Raw genomic sequence first — 27,705 nt, 5'->3', positions numbered from 1 at the left:
TAATTGTAAACATTTTCTAAAGTGGAGTAAAAATGACAGGAAAGAAGATAATATTTTTCCAAATTAAAGTAAACACAAGATATATATATACCTTACAGCAAGGTGTTGCAAACGATCCCTATACACCTGTAGTCCTTCCTTTGTTTTCCTGCTTGTAAAATCCCCTAAGCAAAACTAAAATGGCTGTTGTTGTGGGTGAATACTTTAGAAAACGTTTTCCGCAAACATTTCAAATAATGCACTTCCAGTCAGAATGTTAAACACGTTAAAATGTACATTCCAATGCACATTTTTGTTCGTAATGTGGGTGTCATAGCAAAAGAAGAAAAACACGAGCTGTCCACCATTTTGTGAACAGTGGTACACTGAAAACTTCTCATGACCGCACTTCTTTTCGGTTCTCTCAGACCAGTGACAGTTTTCTGTGGAGACACTGCCATCCTCCAGGCAAAGAAAGTACAGTGTTTTGGCAAATAACATACAGAGAATAAATAAAGTATTCCAAATAATTAATAATACTTTTTTCCTCAGATTTTGACATCCCCACAAAAATGTTTTTACCCACAACAGTAATCAATTCCCATAATGTGAGTAGTCATTAATTAAATTTTTCATGAACCAAATGTGGATAATTTGGCACATTACAGGGGCACATTACAGTGGCGGTCATTCCCCCGCTCAATTACAAAATGCCCGCCAGGCAAAAAGTGCTCAATAACACTGCGGCATGTGCTGCGGCCATGAAAAAGGGTCACAGTACAAGCCACAGTATTATTGTTTTATTATGTACAAATTCATTAACCATGTTTCAGGCACCATATGGTGCATGTCACACGGTGCATGAATGTGCATCGGGCGCTAAATTGGTACCCAGGGCCACTTTAGAGTGGCCCACGGGGTATGGGGTCCGTGCTTGGGGACCAAAAAGTCTCTTTCCGTCTACCTTTTCATGGCAGTGTGACCGCTGTGAACAGGCAGTCAGAATGGGACATCTTGAGCCTTACGGCAGTGCCTGAACAGGCACCGCCTCCATTCAGGATCACAATTACTGCTGCTGCCCCATCGTAATCAGGAATCCTGTTGGAGTCAGCGGTCCATCCCCCGACAGTCGAGGGTCCCACTACCTAAGCATCGTAATCGTGGGACCACTACCAACAGCCTGTGCTGGATAGTGACTGGAGGCAAAATTGCTATTCTAGCTCAGCTGGGGGAGTCCCTCAGGGCAGGTACTGGGGCAAAATTACTATTCTAAGTCCACTAGGGGTGTCCCTCAGGGCAGGTGCTAGACAGTGACTGGGGGCAAAATTACTATTCTAAGTCCACTGGGGGTGTCCCTCAGGACAGGTGCTGGACACTGACTGGGGGCAAAATTAACTTTGGAAAACATGTTCTTTCTTTTTTTTTTACAGTGTCAAATACATACCAGTACTGTGGAGGCTCTGTAAAGATTTAGCTATCAACCCCTGAACAAAAGGAGGCATTCTACAAATTGAAGTAAAACAACCTTTAAAATGGAATCATCAGCAAACCAAAACATGCCAATAGTAAAGGATGCAAAGCTAATAATGTGTTCTATTTTTTGTTCCCACTACTAGAAAAGCAAAGAACAACGTACAGCAAAAAACTGTCAACCCAAACCAAATTTAGGGACTCACAGATTTTCTAGAAAAGCAAGAAGAAGTACTTCATGTAAACAAATCTCACCCTTCCACTTCTACAATACTAACAAAGAACATGTTATTTCTATGTATAAATTGTCAATAAAATTTCACATTTTCGACAGGGTTCGTAAACTGTTCTTTTTCTCTATTAGTAGGCAAAATTGGCCAAACATTTTGACATTTTTTCCAAACAGGCATAAAAATAGTGTGTAAATAATTTAAAATGATGTAAAAAAAAAACACAGTAGCTAATTCTTTTTTCTCTTTCTTTTTGTTTCACCGTGTAGAAAACCAACAACATTGAAAGGTGAAAATCAGTGAACCCCAACCGAATTTTCGATGGTACAGACTTCCTAGAAAAGTACCAAGACACACTACTAAGGTAAACAAATCTCACCTTTCCAATTCTCGAACAGTAACAAACAAAAAAAAAATCTAGGTTGCAATGGATACATTTTTGAAGCAATTTCACATTTTTAACTGGGTTTGTAACTTGTTCTTTTTCTCTCCTGCTAGGGATAATTAACCAAACATTTTGTCTTTTATTTGCAAACAGGCAAAGAAACAGTGTGCAAAAAATTATAAACAATATATTAGACACAGTCGCTTGACCTTTTTTGCCTTTCTCTTTGCCTACAGAACTAGAAAACCAACAACATTTAAAGGTGAAAAAAAATGAAAGCGCAAACCTAATTTTGGACTTCACAAACCATACTTCAGATAAACTAATCTTACGTTTTTATTTAACCTTCTCAAACAAAGAAACTTTTTTTCTAGGATGTAATGTGAAAAATAGAAATGCAATATTACAATTTCAAACCTGCTTTTTACCCTGTTCCTTTACTCTAGTGCTAGCCAAAATTAACCAAACAATTTGTCTTTTTTCCATATAGCCATAAAAGAATTAGCAAAAATATAAACATTATAATAACAATATATCTTATATTTTTTTCTCTTTCCTTTTTGTCAACAGCATCTAAAAAAACACAGCTAGACAAGCTTTGTATGTGAAATACAGAAGGGGCAATCAATTGCTAAAATATAGTGGCTACTGTTTTGTAAGGATAGATTGACTGAGCCCAGGAGTCATTTGAGGTGTGTGTAATATTTTTTCTCGCATTGCACAGGCAGAATGGTTACTCTAGGTGGCTGTGTTGCAAGCACATTGAGCATAGCCACTCTGTCTCTGCAATGGAGATAGAAGTTAGAGAGAATTCCCAACAAATAAAAGATCTTGCATCCAATTCCAATGAACCCTGTAAGACAGTCTTGAGGGAGGGGTCACAAACCATTCCCATCCATGTTGCTAGTAGTATGCCTGCAATGCGCTACCTTAGAAGGATGATCCAGAGGCAAAACAGGCACGTAATCTCCAACAAGTTACCCCCAACAAACCTAATCTGATATAAACATTGCCCAGGAGTTTACAATTACTTTCACTAATGAAGTTTTCCTACTGTATGATAACAAAAACCCTCAAAAAGAATATTAATATTGAATCAACACATAACTAGCTAACTCTTTAGAATAGTGATATTTGGATGATGACGTCCTTTCAAATCCACACCCAATCCATTCGCCCAAATATACACTGTTCATGCTAAAATTGATATACAGTTTATTCCCAAAACCCCACACCATATTCTGAATTTTTGTCAGTGATAAAATTGAAAAGCTTAAAGAAAAGACCTAGAAAAGTGCTTATTGACTTTGAAATATCAGTGAATAATACCATTTCTAAAAAGTATCCCACCACCCAAATTCAAGTATGTTTTTCGACTTTTCTCTGGCATTTTGGAAAAACATCCAAACAACATCCTGGTTGAGGATTATATTTCTGACAGTAAATTGCAATTCGAATTGCGTAAACTTCCTGCCTTCTGCTTTGTACCACCTGAACGTGTAGAAAAGTTCTGCACATCAATTACTGATTCAGATTTTTTTACACAAAATGACGACAAATTGGCACCCTACTAAAGGCTCACAATTGACAGGTGGAACTGCTACATGACCTGCTTAGAGGGTGGTGTGAAGACTAACAATGCCATTGAGGGATGGCACAACTTCTTCAACAAATCTATTGGCAAACATCATTCAAACCTCTATCATTTTCTGGAAATTTTGAATGAGCAAATTTTCCCGGAAATGCTAATTGCACAATCTTTTACAGGTAGTCTGAATCCCTATGTATCTAAAAGGAGTAACAAAATGTAAGAAAGACCATTGGCAAAAATCAAAGACTTTTCTTTGATGGGTGCTTCAGACTACCTAGAAAATATTTGCATTATCTGCACTACTAAAATCTTCTAATACTCTTTCTCATTACTTGCCTGTTTTGACAAAACTCCATTTTCAATTGCCATTTTTTCAAACATTCTTTTCTTCAGAAATTGTGATAAAAAATTCTTCCTACATGATGATGTCTTCTTTCTTTAAAATCTTGGTATTGTTTTAAGTCCTCTTCACACCAAGACTTTTCATGTCCCAAATATGCAAATGTGACTCCAACATCCAAATGCAAAACCTTTACTACAATTTTATTTTTATTTTAAATAACGTCCATTACCTGACAAAGAAAACCATCCCCTTTCTCCAGAAAGGGTCATCCAAAATTCCATTATCAAAGTCTTTCCAGAGCAAAAGTTGTGGTGCAGCAGCTAGGGCAGCTGACTTCTTAGCACAAAGTTCAATGTTTGATCCCCGGCTCTGGCGACAGCTCAGATCAGCACCATATGACTCTGGGCAAAAGCACACTTAATTTTCATGACTGCCCCAAGCGCCTTGAGACCTGTAAGGGTGAGTAGTTCACGCTTTACAAATATGGATTTATATATCCACATGTAGCAATCTGTGTATAAATGTATTAATATAAAAAACGATGGTCCTTGACTTTAAATCAAACAAACTTATATGAATATCATTTCTGATTTGATAATGCGATTAAATCTGCATACATTGATTCAAGCAAGGTAGGGGAGATATATTCAAGTTGGCAATGATTGTGTGCACATTAAATGCAAAGAAAAGACAGTACCCAAAAAAATGATAAATTTAGCCTGTGAGAAAAACGAAAGATTATAGCCACACTCTGGGTACTTGTATTACCAAAATGTACATATTTATTTACAATCTCATTAAACAATTATGATCATAAACGGCGCAAAAGACTATCAAAATGTAGTCAGTGGAAAGGAAAGGGGTGCTCAAGTGATTTGGAGAAGGAAAAAAAGAGGAAAGTTGGCAATTATAATGTACAATTGTAATATTTACATAAACCAGAGCGGGAAAACTTCCGCTGTCATATAGGCCTGTCCACAACAATTGAGGAGGGGAAAGAAATTAAGACAGGATTGGTACAGGCACACAATTAGAAAAGCGTCGACGTTTCGACCCTAGTGCTCCTGGGGTGCTTGGGACCTCGGCTGCGGGTCTTCTTCAGGACAAAGGACAAGGGTTGGGATGGAAGGGTGGGGAACTTGGCCGTGATCCAACAAGTGGTCTGGATCGAACACCTGAGGTACAAGGATGAGGTAGCTGTTAGAAGCTATATATGGATTAATTTACAAGAGTTTGGTTCAATGTAGGCTATTGGGTACTTTACCAATGAAGCTGGTCAGGTTGGACCTCTGTCCGAGCTTCCAGGGGGTAGGTCACCTATTAGGTAAAGAAAAGGAACTGGGTCAGTGCCCATCTCCCAAGGGCAACTAACTCCAAGTGTCCAGTCTACTCATAATTAACCATGGTTCTAAACTCACCTAGTATCTTGATGGTGATCTGGTGTAAACTCAGTTGGATATTCAGCCTGATCTTTTAGACATGGCCTGTGAGGGATGGAGAAATTAATCAAAACCCCATCTGGATGTATCAACTTCTAGACCTATTGGTAAGTGCAAAGAGGGACTTACCACTAATTGTAGATAGTTGGAGGGTCCTACCGGTGCCCCCACAGGCACTCTGGTGGTAGTATCAATATATGGTACCAACGTTGCCTCTATAATTTAATTCAGAGGTTGGGCATAGAGACTAGGTTCTCTCTTCAATTTCCGTTGGAGTATCAGGTACCCACGTTACCTAATACGGGATAAACAACAGAGAGGTATGGTAAAATACTTTGTCTCTCCGAACGGGTAATAGTTAGTAGAGCGCTCGGGTTCAAGTTAAGGAACGTTCACCCAAGGGGGATTAAGGTTACCCTATTCTTACCTTTACGGAAATTATTGAAGTGCTGAATAACGCGGGCCACTTCTACCGTCATGTAATCCGAACGGGGAACAGCGTCCGAACTCGGCTGTTACTTCTGTGTTTGAGCTAGCATCACGTGTTCTCCTATTGGCAAATAGGAAGGGATTGGGTCCAATAGTCGACATTAAGGAAGGACTTATAACTTAAGTCCATCATGGGGATCAGCAAGGGACTCACCGTTACGGCTGCAGTTAAGTGAATTACACGCATCATGCGTAATGAAAGAATTAAGACATACTGTTGAAAATAAACAAATTAGTTGTCACGGTATATGGAGCATGCCTGAAAATCAGTAGGTTCATTTTGGAGTCACTTATTAATTTCAATAGTGAACACATCATTTTAAAACCATTAAATGTTCACAGATACAATTGCACAAAATGTACAGTAGTTACATGTTAATACAATACACAATACAGTAACACAAATTCATACAATAATTACATGTCAATACAATACACAATACAGTGGTTACATGTACTGGACACTGTGATATACAACATTACTACAAGTAACATTATATTCTGTAGGATGGAATACCTGGTATATACTTCACAGTTGCCTGGTTATAACTACCTTAGAGGAGACAGGATAGCTGATCTGTGAGTGTGGCCGGCAGAGTAATGGATTGGTTGATCGACTTTCAGCCATTCCGAATTGACACCATTTGTCTGAGGACCTCTTCACGATCGTTCAGGCCGCGATTGACAGTGTCAAATAAGTGCATCCAGCGACATTCACGGGTGCTTAGGAGTTTGGCATAATTGCCACCTCGGGGGTTTTTGATAACCTTCTCTATTATCCACCATGTGAAACTTTCAGGTTGGTGGTTGAATTTCAAAAAGTGATCCACTAGTGGGGCCCCTTGTACCTTGCAGCGTATTTTGCTGCAATGTTGTAGAATACGGGTCTTAGTTTTTTGGGTGGTTTGGCCAATGTACATGGAGCCACATGGGCACATTATAGCATAAATGGCCCCTGTCGTATTGCAATTGGTATGTTGTTGCATCGTGTGGGTGTAGTTATTGTAGGTGCAATTCTGATACCATTGTACAGGCCTTACAACTGCCACATTTAAAATGGCCCAGTACGGGGGAATGTTCCATAGTGATGTTTGACTTTCAATCTTCTGTTGGTTAAACATGGAGTGTACTACAAAGTCTTTCACACTCCTACCGTTACGTAAGGCGTGCATCGGGGGTTCAGCTACACCTATCTCTTCTGCTATAAGATGCCAGTGTGCATTGATGGTTTGTTTGATCTCTGTGCTTCGTGTATTAAAAGTGGTGACACATATAAGTCTGCTTTCCGTGGAGTCTGATTTTTGTTTGGGTTCTAGTAAGGACTCTCTATTGCTGAACTATCCCTTCCTATTGGCCAATAGGAGAACACGTGATGCTAGCTCAAACACGGAAGTAACAGCCGAGTTCGGACACTGTTCCCCGTTCGGTTTACATGACGGTAGAAGTGGCCCGCGGTATTCAGCACTTCAATAATTTCCGTAAAGGTAAGAATAGGGTAACATTAATCCCCCTTGGGTGAACGTTCCTTAACTTGAACCCGAGCGCTCTACTAACTATTACCCGTTCGGAGAGACGAAGTATTTCACCATACCTCTCTATTGTTTATCCCGTATTAGGTAACGTGGGTACCTGATACTCCAACGGAAATTGAAGAGAGAACCTAGTCTCTATGCCCAACCTCTGAATTAAATTATAGAGGCAACGTTGGTACCATATATTGATACTACCACCGGAGTGCCCGTGGGGGCACCGGTAGGACCCTCCAACTATCTACAATTAGTGGTAAGTCCCTCTTTGCACTTACCAATAGGTCTAGAAGTTGATACATCCAGATGGGGTTTTGATTAATTTCTCCATCCCTCACAGGCCATGTCTAAAAGATCAGGCTGAATATCCAACTGAGTTTATACCAGATCACCATCAATATACTAGGTGAGTTTAGATCCATGGTTAATTATGAGTAGACTGGACACTTGGAGTTAGTTGCCCTTGGGAGATGGGCACTGACCCAGTTCCTTTTCTTTACCTAATAGGCGACCTACCCCCTGGAAGCTCGGACGGAGGTCCAACCTGACCAGCTTCATTGGTAATGTACCCAATAGCCTACATTGAACCAAACTCTTGTAAATTAATCCATATATAGCTTCTAACACCTACCTCATCCTTGTACCTCAGGTGTTCGATCCAGACCACTTGTTGGATCACGGCCAAGTTCCCCACCCTTCCATCCCAACCCTTGTCTTTTGTCCTGAAGAAGACCCGCAGCCGAGGTCCCAAACACCCCAGGAGCACTAGGGTCGAAACGTCGACGCCTTTCTAATTGTGTGCCTGTACCAATCCCGTCTTAATTTCTTTCCCCTCCTCAATTGTTGTGGACAGGCCTATATGACAGCGGAAGTTTTTCCCGCTCTGGTTTATGTAAATATTACAATTGTACATTATAATTGCCAACTTTCCTCTTTTTTTCCTTCTCCAAATCACTTGAGCACCCCTTTCCTTTCCACTGCCTACATTTTGATAGTCTTTTGCGCCGTTTATGATCATAATTGTTTTATGAGATTGTAAATAAATATGTAAATTTTGGTAATACAAGTACCCAGAGTGTGGCTATAATCTTTCGTTCTTCTCACAGGCTAAATTTATCATTTTTTTGGGTACTGTCTTTTCTTTGCATTTAATGTGCACACAATCATTGCCAACTTGAATATATCTCCCCTACCTTTCTTGAATCAATGTATGCAGATTTAATCGCATTATCAAATCAGAAATGATATTCATATAAGTTTTGTTTGATTTAAAGTCAAGGACCATCGTTTTTTATACTATTTCATACCCAGGTCCTTTGATTCTGTGGGTGATACCCCATTGATTTAATGGTCTATAAATGTATTAAACCCTTTTGTAAATAATAATCCACCGTTACCGATCAAAGGGCCCCATTAGAATGGCGGGTGAACAAAAACTGGCACCACAATTAGCATGCACCCACCACACTGGCGGGCGCATAGAGCATCTGCAAGATTGCGGCGGGCGGTGCAGAGAGTACCGCCCGCCGCAATGCCACAGTGGCAGGCTGTGCATTTCAATGGACAGCGTGACAGGCACCGTGCGGTGCCTGCCACGTTGTTCATTGAAAGGCAGGGAGGAACCATAGGTACCCCCCCATGTTCCCTCCTATCCCCCGGAGTCCCTGGGGGCCCGCAACGGGCCCCCAATCAGACTCCTCATGCCTTTCCATGGCAGCAATGCCGCCACGGAAAGGCATTTCCAAGGCCACATTCTAATATGGCTGGCGGTGTCTTTCAGACACCGCCACCATATTGAACCCTTTTCCGCCCGGTTGACATGTCGACCGAGCGGAAAAGCGGCGGGCGGTCTTTCTGTCCGCTGCGGACCCTCCAGCCATTGTAATGTGGCGGGGGTCATTTCTGCAAGGATTGCCGGCGGATTGCCCCCGACCACCAGGCGGTGACTACCGCTGGCCCGGCGGGGGCGATCCGCCCACCATCCTAATGGGGCCCAAAGTGTTTTATAGCAAACAAAAATCCAAACAGGTTTCCTTTCCTGCAAATGCGAAATCCCAACTTCACAAAAAAATTCCAAACATCACGTTTCCACTTGGTACGACCTGGTTCTACCAAGAACGTGCTGTTTCTTCAAAATTAAAAACATGCAAAGTAAAAAAAATGTTAAACTTTGTTTTTCTTGGTAAAAATGTTTTTAAAAGTACTGTTTTCTTATGGGTTTTTAACATTTAGGGGCCTATTATGATGTTGAGCTGACTTGTGTTTGCCCATCACAGTTTCGGAAATGGGTCCGACTGACCTCCGCCTCATTGTGATGCAACTGCACATGTTACGGTCACATTCTGACATTTCCCTATGGCAGCATGTGTTACCACCGTAGACCAGCCTTAGTGCATGCTCCCATAGGGAAATGTGAGGTGGTGTTAATGCCTGCACCCTGTCGCGTAGTACGGCAACCTGTATGGGAATGGAATTGTATGGTAAACATTCAAAAATTTACATAATTGAACAACCTTCCTATTAAATACTTCCACCCTTCTATCTTTACATCTTTACAATAAATGTAGTCTCATCAATCTATCTATATATATATATATATATATATAGATATATTCCAAAAGCTTGGCGAAGTTCGTGCCTGCGCCTCTTAGTTCGTGGCGGGCCTCGACGGGTTTTCGCCTCGCCCCGTTAAATCCAGAAAATTACCGTCATAAATCGTTGACAGAGAGTCGAGGCCCAGGTCAGCTTTGTTCAAGTGCTTTTATTAGGCAAAATCAACACCCAACGCGTTTCGCAGCCTTCGCCGCTTTTTCACGAGTGAATGGTTGTGTACATTCGATAAAGTTTTATACAATAACAAAAACCTGGTCATGTGACCCATTACGTGAAACAATCATAAGTGAAGACATACTCTCTCACTAATACATCTCATTTGGCATTTATGTATTTGGTCACGGAATATCCATATTAACTTAACAAAATAATTAAAGGTAAACGGAAAAACATTTCTGGGTATTTACGTTGCATTTCGGAAGCGGTCATGGGCTAGTCTGCACCACGGACTACTCTTCCCATAATTCGTTAGTCAGCTTACATGTCAGCGATAAAGATTTGTTCTGAATTACTTCATTTATTAAGTTTTCTGTTTGCCTAAACATTAGACGCAAAACATTCAGAGTGGCATCATTAAGTAAACATTCAGCGCGTTCACTCGTACGCTGCTGAATTAAGTGTCCTCTGGACTCCGACTACTTGCGGGCATTAATACCTCACTGATATGTCGCCTCAGTAGGTTATGTCAACAGTTCTATCACGGTTGCTTTCCATGCTCAATTTCTCATACATTGAGCCCCAGTGGGCTTAAAACATGTAATTTATTAAGTGCATTCCTGCAGTGCATATAACCCCAGTGGGCTTAAGCGTGCAATTTGTATCATTGGCATTCCTGCAATTAATATGATTAGCATTCCTGCAATATCGCTTGAATCATCCTGTACTTGAATCACTCTGTATCTTGATTGTGACTTTCATTCATTTCACCCATTCCGCAGTGAACACCCGTGACCTGCAAAGTGAGAGAGCATATCAGTTAAAATCATAGTTTCTGTTATCACCCATTTGATAAAACACACATTTCATAGAGTTCTACGAAGACAACAAGTTTTGATTACACATCATTTTCAACTAGACGCTGATCTTATCCAAGGTGAGATGCCAGTCCCTCATCAATGTTGTGCCCTAATGGAGACAGTGTTTGGAATCCAATTATAAACCTAGATTCAAGTCTACGTAATTCCTTGACTCTGTCTCCTTCTCTTTCTCTCTTAGGTACACTGTCCAATACCACAAATGATAATAAATTCGTGTTTTGGTTGTGCTCACTAAAAAAGTGACGGGTGATTGGGTATTGTTGGTCATGGTGGTTTATGGCCCTCAGGTGTTCTAATACTCTTTTTTTCGCTTTGTGTACAGTACTCCCTATATAGAATAATTCACAGGGGCACTTAAGGGCATATACTGCGTACTCTGTCTCGCACGAGAGGTGTTTCTGTATTTTGAATGGTTTGGTCTTGGCTGATAACTTGACCATTTTACAGTTTTTACTATTTTTACAGGCTTTGCACTTGCCACAGATATAGAATCCCTGTACTGGATTCATTTTTTTGGGCACTAATCTTGGCAAGTTCGCTGGGCTCACTAGATCACTCCTAGATTTACCTTTTCTGAAAGTAATTTGTGGGTAATCTTTTACTGACTTCCCAATATCAAGGTCAGTTTGTAAAAGGCTCCAATGTTTCTCCAGACATTTCCTAACCTCATGGGCCTTGTTACTGTACGTGGTCACAAATCTGACCGTCTCATTACTGGGTGTGCTTCCTATTTGTGACTCACCTGTCAATAAGTCATTTCTAGATCGTAATTTTGCTTTGGAGCATGCTGTTGAAATATTTTGGTCACTATATCCTCTTTCTTTGAATCTCTTAGTCATTATTTTGCATTCATTCTCATATCCCTCATCTGTACTGCAGTTGCGTTTAGCACGCAGTAACTCTCCATAAGGGATACTTTCTATGAGGCTTTTGGGGTGACAGCTCCACGCATGCAACATGCTGTTGCCCGCTGTAGCTTTGCGGTGTAACATGGTCTCAATTTTGCCATTCTGTACTTTAACCAACACATCCAGAAATTCCATCTGGACTGGGTGCACCTGGTGTGTGAATGATAGATTTAATGTCAATGAATTAAATCTATCATTCACACACCAGGTGCACCCAGTCCAGATGGAATTTCTGGATGTGTTGGTTAAAGTACAGAATGGCAAAATTGAGACCATGTTACACCGCAAAGCTACAGCGGGCAACAGCATGTTGCATGCGTGGAGCTGTCACCCCAAAAGCCTCATAGAAAGTATCCCTTATGGAGAGTTACTGCGTGCTAAACGCAACTGCAGTACAGATGAGGGATATGAGAATGAATGCAAAATAATGACTAAGAGATTCAAAGAAAGAGGATATAGTGACCAAAATATTTCAACAGCATGCTCCAAAGCAAAATTACGATCTAGAAATGACTTATTGACAGGTGAGTCACAAATAGGAAGCACACCCAGTAATGAGACGGTCAGATTTGTGACCACGTACAGTAACAAGGCCCATGAGGTTAGGAAATGTCTGGAGAAACATTGGAGCCTTTTACAAACTGACCTTGATATTGGGAAGTCAGTAAAAGATTACCCACAAATTACTTTCAGAAAAGGTAAATCTATGAGTGATCTAGTGAGCCCAGCGAACTTGCCAAGATTAGTGCCCAAAAAAATGAATCCAGTACAGGGATTCTATATCTGTGGCAAGTGCAAAGCCTGTAAAAATAGTAAAAACTGTAAAATGGTCAAGTTATCAGCCAAGACCAAACCATTCAAAATACAGAAACACCTCTCGTGCGAGACAGAGTACGCAGTATATGCCCTTAAGTGCCCCTGTGAATTATTCTATATAGGGAGTACGGTACACAAAGCGAAAAAAAGAGTATTAGAACACCTGAGGGCCATAAACCACCATGACCAACAATACCCAATCGCCCGTCACTTTTTTAGTGAGCACAACCAAAACACGAATTTATTATCATTTGTGGTATTGGACAGTGTACCTAAGAGAGAAAGAGGAGGAGACAGAGTCAAGGAATTACGTAGACTTGAATCTAGGTTTATAATTGGATTCCAAACACTGTCTCCATTAAGGCACAACATTGATGAGGGACTGGCATCTCACCTTGGATAAGATCAGCGTCTAGTTGAAAATGATGTGTAATCAAAACTTGTTGTCTTCGTAGAACTCTATGAAATGTGTGTTTTATCAAATGGGTGATAACAGAAACTATGATTTTAACTGATATGCTCTCTCACTTTGCAGGTCACGGGTGTTCACTGCGGAATGGGTGAAATGAATGAAAGTCACAATCAAGATACAGAGTGATTCAAGTACAGGATGATTCAAGCGATATTGCAGGAATGCTAATCATATTAATTGCAGGAATGCCAATGATACAAATTGCACGCTTAAGCCCACTGGGGCTATATGCACTGCAGGAATGCACTTAATAAATTACATGTTTTAAGCCCACTGGGGCTCAATGTATGAGAAATTGAGCATGGAAAGCAACCGTGATAGAACTGTTGACATAACCTACTGAGGCGACATATCAGTGAGGTATTAATGCCCGCAAGTAGTCGGAGTCCAGAGGACACTTAATTCAGCAGCGTACGAGTGAACGCGCTGAATGTTTACTTAATGATGCCACTCTGAATGTTTTGCGTCTAATGTTTAGGCAAACAGAAAACTTAATAAATGAAGTAATTCAGAACAAATCTTTATCGCTGACATGTAAGCTGACTAATGAATTATGGGAAGAGTAGTCCGTGGTGCAGACTAGCCCATGACCGCTTCCGAAATGCAACGTAAATACCCAGAAATGTTTTTCCGTTTACCTTTAATTATTTTGTTAAGTTAATATGGATATTCCGTGACCAAATACATAAATGCCAAATGAGATGTATTAGTGAGAGAGTATGTCTTCACTTATGATTGTTTCACGTAATGGGTCACATGACCAGGTTTTTGTTATTGTATAAAACTTTATCGAATGTACACAACCATTCACTCGTGAAAAAGCGGCGAAGGCTGCGAAACGCGTTGGGTGTTGATTTTGCCTAATAAAAGCACTTGAACAAAGCTGACCTGGGCCTCGACTCTCTGTCAACGATTTATGACGGTAATTTTCTGGATATATAGATATATATATATATATATATATATATATATATATATATATATATATATATATATATATATATATATATATATATATATATATAGATATATATATATATATATATCTATATATATATATATATATATATATATATATATATATATATATATATATATATATATATAGATAGATAGATAGATATATATATATATATATATATATATCTTGGTCCAAAGTTTGCCAGATAAGCAACACGCGCACTCAGAGCAATATAGCTTGGTTGAATTTATTTACCAAGCAACGCTACGCGTTTCAGCATACTTGGTGCCTTGTTCACACGATCGTGTGAACAAGGCACCAAGTATATATATATATGAAGTTCTGTATCGCTCGATGCTGCCAGCATCCCAGTTCCACTGCTCCAACTGGAAAAACAAACAAGCCAGACCCAGATCTTGTGCAAAGATAAGTGTTTTATTCCATTAAAAAATAACACCCAAGCAGTCCTGCATGACGCGTTTCGCCTCTAGCCAGAGGCTTGATCACATGACACGTTACTAAATCTCGAGGAGGGTACTTAAGGCATTTCTGAACCACAAAAAGGGCGGATCTTTGTAAAAGTAATCCGCCCACCTTAACTCCTTGTTGTCTCTCATTCTATACATAGTTAAACAGTGGTGTTTAATTCATTATTTACAAAAATAAATGGCGCAGTGCCATAATTTTCACAGTTCAAGTTCAGATAGGACTCATATATGATACATCGAATGTTCTATAGATATATAGAAATTGAAATAATGCACAAAAATATGAAATTACAATATGTGAGGAAAAATATATATATATACAATCTCATAAATAATTAAAATTCATGATATATACATACTATTTACAATAAAAGACATAGTGTCTAAATTACTGATCCTCTATGTAATTCATATTTACAAAAATACAAAATTGTGCAAATTCAAGCAGGTAAAGTGCAAAATATCATTCACTTTTTTTAAACCTGTGTATTTCTTTTGTACCGTCTATATTCTAGAACTCATATAACGAAATGTCAATATAAGATATCAACAAAACCACTGCTAGATTCTAAAGAATGAGTACAGAACAGTCTTGAAGCCAAGTTTCACAGAAACTATTGATTCGTTTGTGCCTCAGTACCAAAATTCCTCGTGACCCCAGGAAAAAGAAAGACCAAAGTGCATATATAATGTAAATGTGAAAAATAATGATATAATCTATTTCTCTTTCTTTTTTTATTTTTTCATATTTAATATATTTGAAAATGATATCATAATCATTTTCAATTTCATGGAGTGGGAGGTGAGTAGTTCTTAGTTTATTTATATACGATGTTCTTTCTTATTTACGGCAGCATATAAGCACCACATCCAAGATGTAAACTGGTTGCTATTCCCACATGTGCAGACACATTTATTTTTTGTCGAACCTGAAGCCACATTTTATTGGATTTATAATCTCTGAGATGTTACAATGGTAATCCTAGAGCTGTTGTGGAGTCCCTTAACAGGTGCTTATAAACAAGTATATAAATCTTCACTTGCGTTCAGGCCCCTAGGGGCCTTACTATCAAGTTCGATAATATACCTCGTTTCCAGGAGGCGGAGTTTGGCATCCCTGTCCCCTCCTCTTTCTAAGGGCAAGACACAGTCTATGGCATAATACAGAAGGCCCGAAGGATCACTATTGTGGGCCTTTTCGAAGTGGCGTGCCACCGGGTAAGTTTGGTCTTTACCCACTATTGCTCTGATGTGCTGCAGTACCCGTCTATGCACAGGCAAGCGAGTGCTGCCTATATATCGGAGCTCACACGGGCACTGCAGCACATATACAGCAAAATCTGTTTTGCAAGACATGCGCTTTTTTTTTTGTACAGGTTTGATAGAAAAGGGCACTGTATACTGAGTTTTACTACACCCGTTTTTGCAGGCCTTGCATACAGCGCACCTTTTATAACCGCCTCCCAAAGCACCCCAGGTATCAGAGATGGGTTTCTCCAAAAAATTGTTGACTAGTCTGTCTGACATAGAAATGGACTTTCTGAAGGTGATGTCTGTTTTTTTGACTACATACTTGCCAATAACGGGATCCCCCGTTATTAGATTCCAGTTTTTGTAAAAGATTCGTCTAATCTCTTTGTGCTGTTTGCTAAAAGTTACAATAACTCTGGGCCCAATCAGTTTGTCCTTATCAGTTACCCCTTCTTTAGATTTCTCTTTTATAGTCAAGGCTTCATCCCTAGATATTGTAAGAGATCTATTTATAGCACGTTGTATTGTTCTGACAGAGTAACCACGGGCCAAGAAGCGATCTTTACTTTCATCTTGTATTTTATGGCACTCTGCTTCCGAACTGCATATCCGCCTAATTCACAGCATTTCCCCGAAGGGAATGCTGTCAATTAGCTGACGGGGTGCTGACTAGAGGCATGTAAAATTGTATTACCTGCTGTGGGCTTCCTGTGCATTCTGGTTGCTAATCTGTCACCTGATACATAAACCTCTGTATCTAGAAAAACTACTCCTTTTTCATTTATGCAAGAAGTAAATTCTAGATTCAAACTATTTTTGTTGAGTTCCCCAATGAAATTCTGCGCTTCTGTCACTGAACCACGCCAAATTAGGAACAAATCATCTATGTACCGTAAGTACAATGGTACATGTTGCCGCATAGTTTCTTCCAAGGGACCGCCAAGGACATGCTCCTCCCAGAGTCCCATGTGAAGGCAAGCTAGACTCGGGGAGAAGCATGACCCCATGGCGACCACTCGGACCTGCTGGTATAGCTGGTTGTTGAATAGAAAAAAGTTTTGTTCAAGGCAAATTCGTATCATGGACAACAGCATTCTATTATGCGCAGAAAAATTCATGGGCCGTTTGTTTAAATAGAACTCAACAGCTCGAACCCCATCAGTATGCTTGATTGAGGTATATAATGATGTTACATCAAGCGTTATAAGCAAACATTCACAATCCCAAACTGTATTGTTCACCTTTCTGATAAAATCAGAAGTATCCTGCACATAGGATTTTAGACCTTTAACCCAGTCCTGGAGAAAAAAGTCAATATACCGGGAGATATTTTCTGTTGAACTGTTTATCGCCGATATTATTGGGCGACCCGGTGGTGTGGTAGCGTCCTTGTGTATTTTAGGTATTAAATAAAATGATGGGATCACTGGATGATCTTTCTTCAAAAATGTATGTTCATCATCGGTTAGTAGTTTGGCACTCCTCCATGCCATGAGTTTGGAACTTTGTTCTTGCCAAGATGCTCCAAGATGCTCTAAGTGCTGGCATATTGCTCTTTCTATAGCACGTGGTATCCAATAGTTGTTTCTCAGCTTCTGCTGCATACAAATCTCGAGGCCAAAGAACTATATTTCCGCCTTTATCGGCCTGGCGGACGATTACATTTTTATCTGTTTCTAGTTTTTTGATTAGATTGTAGTAGCATTGATTCTTTTTGTTTATCACATTGCGTTGTTCATTGGTCTTGACATATAGTTGTTTGAGTTCCTTGATCACCAAGTCGTGATACACATCAATATTGTCATTTGTTAGAATAGGTTGAAAAACGGATTTGGGTTTAAATGGGGTGCAACTGACTGCTTGATCTTCCCTTGGCGTCATTAAGGGTAAGTCACCAGAAACGTCTCCCTCTTGTTGTAAATCCCAAATCTGGTCAAAGAATGGTCGGTCAGCCGATTCTAATAAAGAAGGACTAGTCTGTAACCCCGTTTGTTTTTTTCTTTTTGGTTGTAACAGAAAGTGTTTGCTCAGTTTTAATTTGCGAATAAATTGATATGAATCCATCCTCGTATCAGCATAGTTGAAGTTGGATGGTGGACAGTACGTTAGGCCAAGACCAAGGATCATTTCATCATTTGCTGTCAGAGGGATTTTTGAGAGGTTGATAATTGATTTCTCATTTTTTAGTTTGCCACTACTTTTTTCTTTGATTTGTTCCAACGGCCTTTGGCTGCTTGTTTTTTGTTGCCTGGCTTTGCTCCGCCGGCATTTTCTTCTTGCCCGTCGTTTCTGGTTGTTCCGGAGCCGCTTGCTTGCGTTCTCCCTTCTACCCTCGGTCGTAGGGTGTCGCGACGATCCTGACATAGGCAACTGACTTCCTGGGCTAATGTAAGCTTTTCTGATCCCACCGTGGAGGATCCAGCAGCCTCGTTTTCCGCCTCGCTTCCCGATGTGATACTTGCGTCAGTAGAAGAAATCAATACTGTTTTGTTTTGTATAGATATATATATATATCTTGGTCCAAAGTTTGCCAGATAAGCAACACGCGCACTCAGAGCAATATAGCTTGGTTGAATTTATTTACCAAGTAACGCTACACGTTTTAGCACACTTGGTGCCTTGTTCACACGATCGTGTGGCAGCGTGATCAAGGGTACTTGTACTCGAAACGCGTCGCTGATGGTTCCGTGAGAGACTAATAAACCACATCTTGCTGATTTCTGTGGTCCGTTCCTTTTCTTTGTTGGCGTGGAGGCGTGGGTCCCGAGCGCAGAGCAAGCGAAGAAGGAAATTGGGTGTTTGCATATATATATATATATATATATATATATATATATATATATATATATATATATATATATATATATATATATATATATATATATATATATATATATATATATATATATAATTTTTATAAAGTTTGTCTTACCTGACTGCAGTTCTACCTTCCATCCACTGCTGAAAGAGTATTAATACACTTCCCACCCTATCCCACAATATGCCTCACAGCTCGTCCCTAAAATCAGTTCTCTTAGATTTATAACCACATTAAATCACATTTCTTACACCAAAAAAATGTACTTTGTATTAATACCCAGGTATACAAATGAACACCGGAGTAATAATGTACTTCCCCACACTCTGCCCCTATATACCTTACATCCTGTTCCTAAAATGATTTGTCACAGATTTATAGTCACATAAAAAGTAAAATGGGCACTTTAAAAAAATAGGTTCAATTAATACCCGGGTATTAAAATGAATACCCGAGTATTAATCAACATTACCAGCCTGTACCCCTATACTCTTACATCCCATTCCTAAAATCATTTGTCTTAGATTTATAACCACATAAAAAGTTTTAAAAATATACTTGTAAAAATATAGTTTAAATTAATACTAGAGTATTAATACACTTCCCCCCTTAACCCATACATTGCAAGCATCGCATACCTCTTTATTACTCAATGAATAATGCAATAATAATAATGGCATCTATATTAATATTACTATTGTTAAAATTACTATTCTTAATATTGTTATTATATTTTAGTATCATATTTATATTATATTTAAATATAATATCATGTTTTATTATTTAATATTAACATCAGGAAATATTTTATTAACCGCGTATTAGGAATAATAATTGAGTATTAAAACACTTCCCCCTACCAAACTCCTATATATTCCCCCAATTCCAATGTACTTACCAAAATACTTACCTATTTACTTACAAATATATGCAGGGTAACGGCATGTGTGGTAAAGCCATTTATTGTAAAGACATATTCGATGTAATGGCATGTGTGGTAATGTCCCATGCATGGTAAAGACTTTATTGTAATTGCATGTTGTGGTAATGACTGTGTGGCAAAGGCTGTTTCCCCATCAGGAAACAACTGAGCTTGCTTTGCCTGGTATATAATTGGGCTCTAGCTCACTCCCCCCACATTTTATAAAAGGGCATATTCAGTTTTGGGCAGCAAAGAGAAGAATTATCCCTAACATGTAGAAAATGAGCAGTTCCAACACTCAACAGAATTCGGAAAAATATCCTTTTTATCTGCAGAGAGTTAAAGAACAGATGAGTGATAAAAGCGCTGAATTATTTTCCTGTGGCACGCGGAGATTCTGTAACAGACACATTGGTAGATGAAAAATTCGATTTTATGAAAAAAGATGAAAGCATTAAGCATCTCCAAAAACATTAGTTTCTTAAAATGGGAAACTAAAACAGTGTACACATTAAAGAACATCTTTCCTGAACGAGCTCAATAATGACTCGAGCCAATTAAAATCACTGTTTGAAGAATGAAAGCCACTTAATGGTAATTCTACTGATAAATTATACCAAAACGATGCCATTTGTGACGGCGAGACTATAACGCATGTTTCTCTGATCTTTTTCATAATACTAGTTACTAGTTATGTTTCCATTCATCTGGGGCTTCCACGGCTGTGTTTTGCTCTATAATGTGACATGATTTCCATTGTTGAAGGTAGAGGTGGGAGAGCCTTTAAACAAACACAGAGAGCCACGCCATTGATGAGCCATGGATCTGTCATGGCTCTAACACCCATAACACCAGCCGAGCAGCCAACATATTAGGCATGAAAATCGTGCAACAAACGTCCCGTGCAATTATGATAAAGTCTTTAACATTAAAAAATGTGTATTTTTTTAAACTTGTGTGAGAATTTCACGTTGGAACATTAAACTGTGTCTCTGCATTTATCGGCAATATTTAGAAGGGATAATTTCTACACATCAGCTTAAAAATGTTCATGCCCCCCTTCCCCTCCCTAAACGTCATTAATTAACTATTAGGCATCACAGTTGTGATGTGTATCCTACTAATGGCCTAGGTTATACTTGCACATGAAGCAGCACATATCCTGAATTTCAATGTGCTTTTAAATATGCTTTCAATGAGCTTTTAAATGTGATGATAATGAAAAAAAGGCATCATGAAATATGGTATTTGCATAGGATCACACATTTTGGTCAAGCATGGAAGCCGGTATTGATGCCAAGCTGCCTGGTTGCGCCATTCAGCCATTCAGCCACTAAATGAGTCTCCCTCCCCCTCCCACTCCCCCACTTCCTCTCTCTCTTTTTCTCTTTCCCCCCCCCCCCCCCCAGGTTAAACAGAAACCACATGAAGACTGTAAAAGGCTGGCCTGGTATATGATGTCCAATAATGTAAGTGGGCTCCATACACAAGTCCAGACAACCCTCATCGTGATTTGAGATGTCTCAGACAACCTTAGAAAGCTGGGAGGGACACAGTTTTCGAGACAGACTCACCTTGATGAATGTGTGACGACAGGGAGCCGTTCTCACTCCCCCGCCAGGTCAAACACGATTTCCAGTGGAACTTGGTGATTTCACGTAGTGTGGTTACAAGAGCGGCACGACCTGCGTACTGACACAGGCTGTGACCCCGGTCTACTCCTTAAGGTAGGATTTAAGGGGGGAAATTTAGGGATCTACCTAGTCCTGATGAAAGCCAGTAAAGACGCAGCATCCGGCTGAAACATGTCGACAGTCTTACAGAGTGGAGGGGTAGAAGGTCCATTACAGACGAACATACCACCTTCCACTGGTTGATAGAAAATATTTTAATCCTAACCAGGGAGTCCATTAATAAAGGGGAACTTGGAGATCCCTGAGTTCGTTTTAACATTGTTTTTCTGCACTTTGTTCTGGATCCCAGTATTGTTTATGTTTGTATTGTCTCCTCCACTCTGTTGCTCCACATCTGTCGTAGGTGTGTTCAGCAGCCCTATGATAAAGCATAAAGGAAAAACAAGGGGACCCTACTCACAACGGAACCAGGGCGATTAAGTATTTTAACGAAGAACAATGGTTCCTGTAGAATAGATACTTGATAGTGATTTATAACAAGTCTTAAGATACGTATATTTGAAAGAGGAATTAGGTGAGATGTCAAAGAGAAAGAACTTCCAATACACCAACATAAGCTTTCAATCAGTTGTATTGAAAAACATTTTGAATTGTATTAAATACTTTCATACAAAAAGCAAAATTATTTACAGGAGTGTAATGTGTCCCGAGTGAAAATATGAACCAAAGCATTAGAGTAACATAAGTGAAAAAAATACATGTGCAAGGTTTCAATAGTTTGTTCTTTTACAAAAGCGACCACTGTTTTTCATAGAATTACATAACATCTATACAGTCATAGAATGCTATTTCTCAAAAGGTTTGCTTTTCTCAATAGTCGACGTCGTCTCGACCCTAATATGGATATAGGGTCTCTTCAGGACCTACGATGTGGGGCCTCTGTCTTTCAGGAGCGATAGATTAGAGGTGGTGTGCGTGCAAACCATGTAAGGGTGAAATAAAAGTACTCACTAGGCAACCCAGCCGGGTTCCCTAGGGATGGTGTGTGCCTAGCGTTTCCGGTGGGACGCACAATGGCTTTCCTCTCTCATAAAGAAGCTGTATTCCGATGCGCTTCTTATGGCCTAATAGTGATTTGGTTTGCGGGTGCTCGTGGGCAGTGACCGCGTTTCAGGTTGATTCGCGACGGTAGGCAGCTCATGGGGATACCTCCGAGACGGTGTGGCTGGTGCAACAGAGCACTTCTTCCGTAAATTCGCCGTTTCTTCTTCAAGGGAAAATCCACTGAAGATTTGGAAGAAGGAGCATGCAACACAGGCCTGAAAACCCGCTCCACTTTCAATCCCCCTTCTCACCTGATTCCCTCTCAGGTTCTGACATTTGAGAAAGCTGTCTTGGAAGAAGTAGTGAACGTTTGTAAGCAGGACACCAGACAATTCAAAAACCTCATGAAAAGATAACAGCTAGCAATAAAAACGCTAATCAATGACAAATCAATATCCATTAGGCCAGCGGATAAAGGTGGTGCTATTATCATCATGAATACATCATCCTAACGCTCGGAATGTCTTCGACAGTTAGAGAACAGACAGTTCTATCGTCCATTGAAAATGGATCCCACGAAAAGGCTTACACAAGAGATTAAACGGCTGGTTGAAGATGAAAAAGACAATGGGAGTGATCACTCCCCAAGAGGCAACATTCTTGCTCACAAGTCATCCAGTTATTCCATATTTTTATGTATTGCCGAAAATACATAAAGAGCAAAGACCACTCCCTGGGAGACCTATAATTTCAGGGATAGGGTCGCTCTTGGAGCCCCTCTCCACTTTCGTGGATCATTTCCTTTGACCGATTGTGTCAGAGATGCCTGCCTACATTCAAGACACCAAAGATATCCTCAGACTCCTTGCTGAGACTCCTTTTGATATCACTTGAGACTATCTGGTCTTTTTTGATGTTGAGTCTCTTTACACCTGCATTCCGCAGGATGAAACATTTGCAGCAGTACGATCCTTGTTTGACAACAGAGATTTGGATGCCATCTGCCTGGTACCCTTCATAATGGAATGCGCACGACTGGCTATGAAAGAACATTTCTTCAAATTTGAGGATACTCTCTATTTCCAAACATCTGGAACTTATATGGGCAGCTTTTTCGCGCCCAGCCTGGGGAACTTATATGTACACCTTTTTGAACAAGAGAAAATATTGACAGATGCCAACCCATACAGGATCCAAATTCTAGTGTGGAAGCGCTATATTGACGACGTGTTAGACATATGGCGGGGGACAACAATACCATAATTGACTTCCACTAATGGGTGAATACCAAAAAATTGTTCCTAAAATTCACCTTTGAATTTAGTAACTTCAGTCTGCGATTTCTTGACATCCGCATCTTCCCATCAAGAGATCGTCTGGGATCAGAACTTTATGGGAAACGCATGGCCAGGAATTCCATGTTGTCATACAACAGTAACCATCCTAAATCGCTACGAGATAACCTGCCCCACGGGCAATTTCTATGGATTAGGAGAAATTGCTCCACGAAGGACAAATACGACGAACATGCAATGGATGTTGTCAGCACAACTCAAAGACAGGAATTAACCAGCTGATTAGGAATTGAGATCAAGAAAACGTGCAGCAAACAATAACAGGGAGGCACTGATCAAGGTTAGGGCACCCAAAGATGAGTCCACAACGATTATGTGTGTCAACCCCTTCTGTAGCTTCTCCAACTTAATTAGGAGATCGATCAAGAAAAATCAGAAGATCCTTAACATAGGGAACACTACAATACCCCAACCATTGTTTGCATTCAAAAGAAGGGCATACCTAAAAGATCAGTTGGTTCATACATGTCCGAAACTAAAGAAGAACACCAGCCGAGAGACACTATGGGGTCTTCCAGTCATTCGAGTTAATTTTCCTTGTGGATCTTGTGCTGCGTGTCCACACATGAAACACACTACCATTGTCGATATTGGCACAGATAGACCATGGGTGTTATCTCGCCATACTAACTGCAACAGCGAGAAGCTGATCTATCTGATCAACTGCCCTTGTGATCTCAAATATATGGGCATGACCACTCATAAGATAAAGATCAGAATAATGGAGCACAAGAGTACCATTCGTTGCAGAAAACAGTCCACCAAGCTCATGACTCATTACCTAGAAAGCACCCACAAACCAGAGGAACTAAGCTGGACAGTGTTGAAACAACCCTATATCCCACTGCACATAACAGACATTGCTAAATACCTATTCCGCCGTGAACAAAGATGGGTTCACAGCCTACATAGTGATAGTGCAGGGCTCAATGACAATATCCTGTGGATGTCACTTTAGATTAAGGAAATTCATCCTGGTCGAATAATAGCATGGTGTGCCATTGTGAACCTTGTAGTCCATCACTGTCCAACTCAAATAGCTGAAACATCTCACTCAATAGGGTCAACTATAATCATGTACCACAGGCTTTGTATGTATAATACACCATTTACACACATCCAGTGTACCACCTGGATGTGTTTGCTTTCTATAGTTGCACTGGTTCCCAGAATTCAATCCATAAAAAACTTACCTGCCACCACATGAGTCTTCAACCGGTGCAAGTGGAAATGACAAGATATTAATATTTATTTTGGATCTCAAACACAGGATGGTTTAAAAATATTCCCTGTAGCTTTCAGTATTCAAATGCAAGGGACCTTTTCCGTTTTTTTTTGTAACACTACATTTCCCAGAAACCCTGAGGCAGGTATGAGGTGATATCATCACCCCATTCCCCTCAAGGAATGTGGTGATGTCACCATTCTGTTTCCCACTGCTAAGTGAGTTAAAAAAAGTACACTTTGCGAGCGGCCCTTCACCTCCAACAGCAGCTCAACTCCTGACTGAGGTACCGACGGAGAGGTAAGGGTCGCCCGTTCATTCATTCGTTCATTCATTCATTCGTTCAACAGCTGCATGCAGTGGATGCATCATCATCACCAGGCAGTGCCAGACCAGTCAAAAGTTTTTGTGGACTTGGACAAAAATTAGTTGTGAGGCCCCAACTCAGAGAACCTGGTTTGAATCAATCTGTGCGACCCTGGGCAAGTACTTTTCTTCACGGTGCCTCCTTTTTAAGATCATCACATTTTAGAGCAACTTGAAATAATTCAGTTCAGGATGCACAGTATACAAAAACCTCTCTTGTGAGTGGATTTATAGACCAAAATATTTCTCCAGCTATAAAATTAAATTCTTCTAAAAGAAACACAAGACAACTCATTTGCTTCTTGAGCCATTAACAAAATCATCATGGCAGAAAGGGTCTGCTTCAATTTGCGGGCTATGACTATGGTGAACCACACTGTAAACCATGCCTTTCCAATAGCATAGCATCAGGCTACATCACGGAGAAGGGCCTGGGAAAAATTGCCCCACCTAATGCCCACCCCGGAGCAATGAATCATCTGAATCACTGACAAAATATTGAGTGACAAAATATTGTGTTCCCAAAATATCGGGACATAAATATCGATGCCAATAATATCAACATCCTATCTTCATAAAGGTAAGTACTAAAATATCAAGATAAACAAATATTGTTAACAATATCAAAGTTAAAAATATCGTTTTTTTTAAATGTATAAAAATAATATAAAATAAATTAAATAAGACATATAACTTAAAAAATATTTAGAAATATTAGAAAATGTTAACAAATAATAAATGTAATGTAAATTAAACATATATGTATAAAATATAATATATATATTTACTTAATAGTAATTAATTAATAAAAAATTATTTTAATACATGATAAAATGTTAGAAATATAAACATTTTGCATATGAAACATCAACTGGCAAATGCACACTGACCAACATGTAGGTACTAGTGCTGAAGGCACCAGTGATGTTTGCACTCTCATTTCACTGTATAACCAGCACTTACCAATCAGAACTTTTGTAAAGTCACTGCATAAACCATGAACTCTATGTCATGTCACATGCAATAGGGCCACCATCAAATGATAGACAGTAATGAAGCTACTTCACTCCTTTTCTACCTTCTGAAGGTTAAACACCGTGTACATTACTGTCCAGACACCTTTCCAGCCAGGCCCATTGCATTGATGAATACGGTCCATAGAGGCAAGTGTAATAGTATGCACAACATCCTACGTCTAGGGACACAAAGTAAGAGGCTGGTATGTGTGACACTGAAAGCTACCTCTCTAGGGGCTGTGTGGACACCTGGACTACTACTTATCTGAATATACTAGTAAGTCATAATATGTTTCTGTTGTTTTCACTGCCATCACAGGACATCTCTTTTGACATATGTGGCCCTGTAAGAGGAATGACAATCAACATACCATTGTATGTGTTGTGTGATAGGGAATATTGTAGCCGAGCAGATGATTCACATTTCTAAATCTATTAAGAGTAACCCACTATCTACACTGTTCATGTCTCAGATGTGCTATTGGCCTGTACATTGGAGTTAAAGCAACACTTTTAGAAACGTGTCAACATGCCTGTGTGAATAAGGGGACAGTCATTAGTTACAGCTACACATTGATACTGTGAGTCAATGGAAAGAAGTATCTGATCATGGGATCACCATGCCTCATAATATCTATGTAACAGTTATCAGGGCTACTAGTGGGGCAGATAAATGTTTCTGGAAATGTCCATGGATCAGCAGGTCTACAGTGACATCATTCTGTGCATCAGTTCTCCTGCCACAGTAATGCTGGCCCAGGCTGGCTCACATATCAGTGGCAGGTCTTGCTCTCTGCAGGCTGAGGATACTTATCCCACATAAGCCTCATATTTCCACCAATTCAATACAGAACAGTGAAACTCCTACCCATGTCATATGTGAATATACAGTTGTGTGACACTCAGATGAGGTCTGTGAGGTATAGCTATCTCCTAGACAACTGTTTCACAAAGTATGATGTGGCTGAGTGATCTGTGAGCTGGTACACTTAGCTAACATAACCTTCAAATGCTTATAACAGTATACAGACATGGCTCATGGTGTGAAGCCTATACATAACAATGCACATATACCATGATATGATTTGAGAACTAATTGCAGCTTCTATGAACTTGAGCCCTGCATAGAGATATGCATGTTACACAAGTAGAAATCACCCTTAAGTCCAGGGGCCCATAAATCATTACATGTGCACCCTATGTAGGGGCCACACAATCTATGAAATCCACATAATGCTTACACTCGCATACTCCCAGGCACGTTGTAGCCTATGGGAATAGAGAGGAAGCAGTGAAATGAAATTAAATATGTATTTGCGAAACATAC

The sequence above is a fragment of the Lissotriton vulgaris genome, chromosome 2_1 (genome assembly GCF_964263255.1).
Source record: "Lissotriton vulgaris chromosome 2_1, aLisVul1.2, whole genome shotgun sequence".
NCBI classification, from domain to species: domain Eukaryota; kingdom Metazoa; phylum Chordata; class Amphibia; order Caudata; family Salamandridae; genus Lissotriton; species Lissotriton vulgaris.
The sequence above is the reverse complement of the archived record's forward strand: the minus strand, read 5'-3'. Positions refer to the sequence as shown.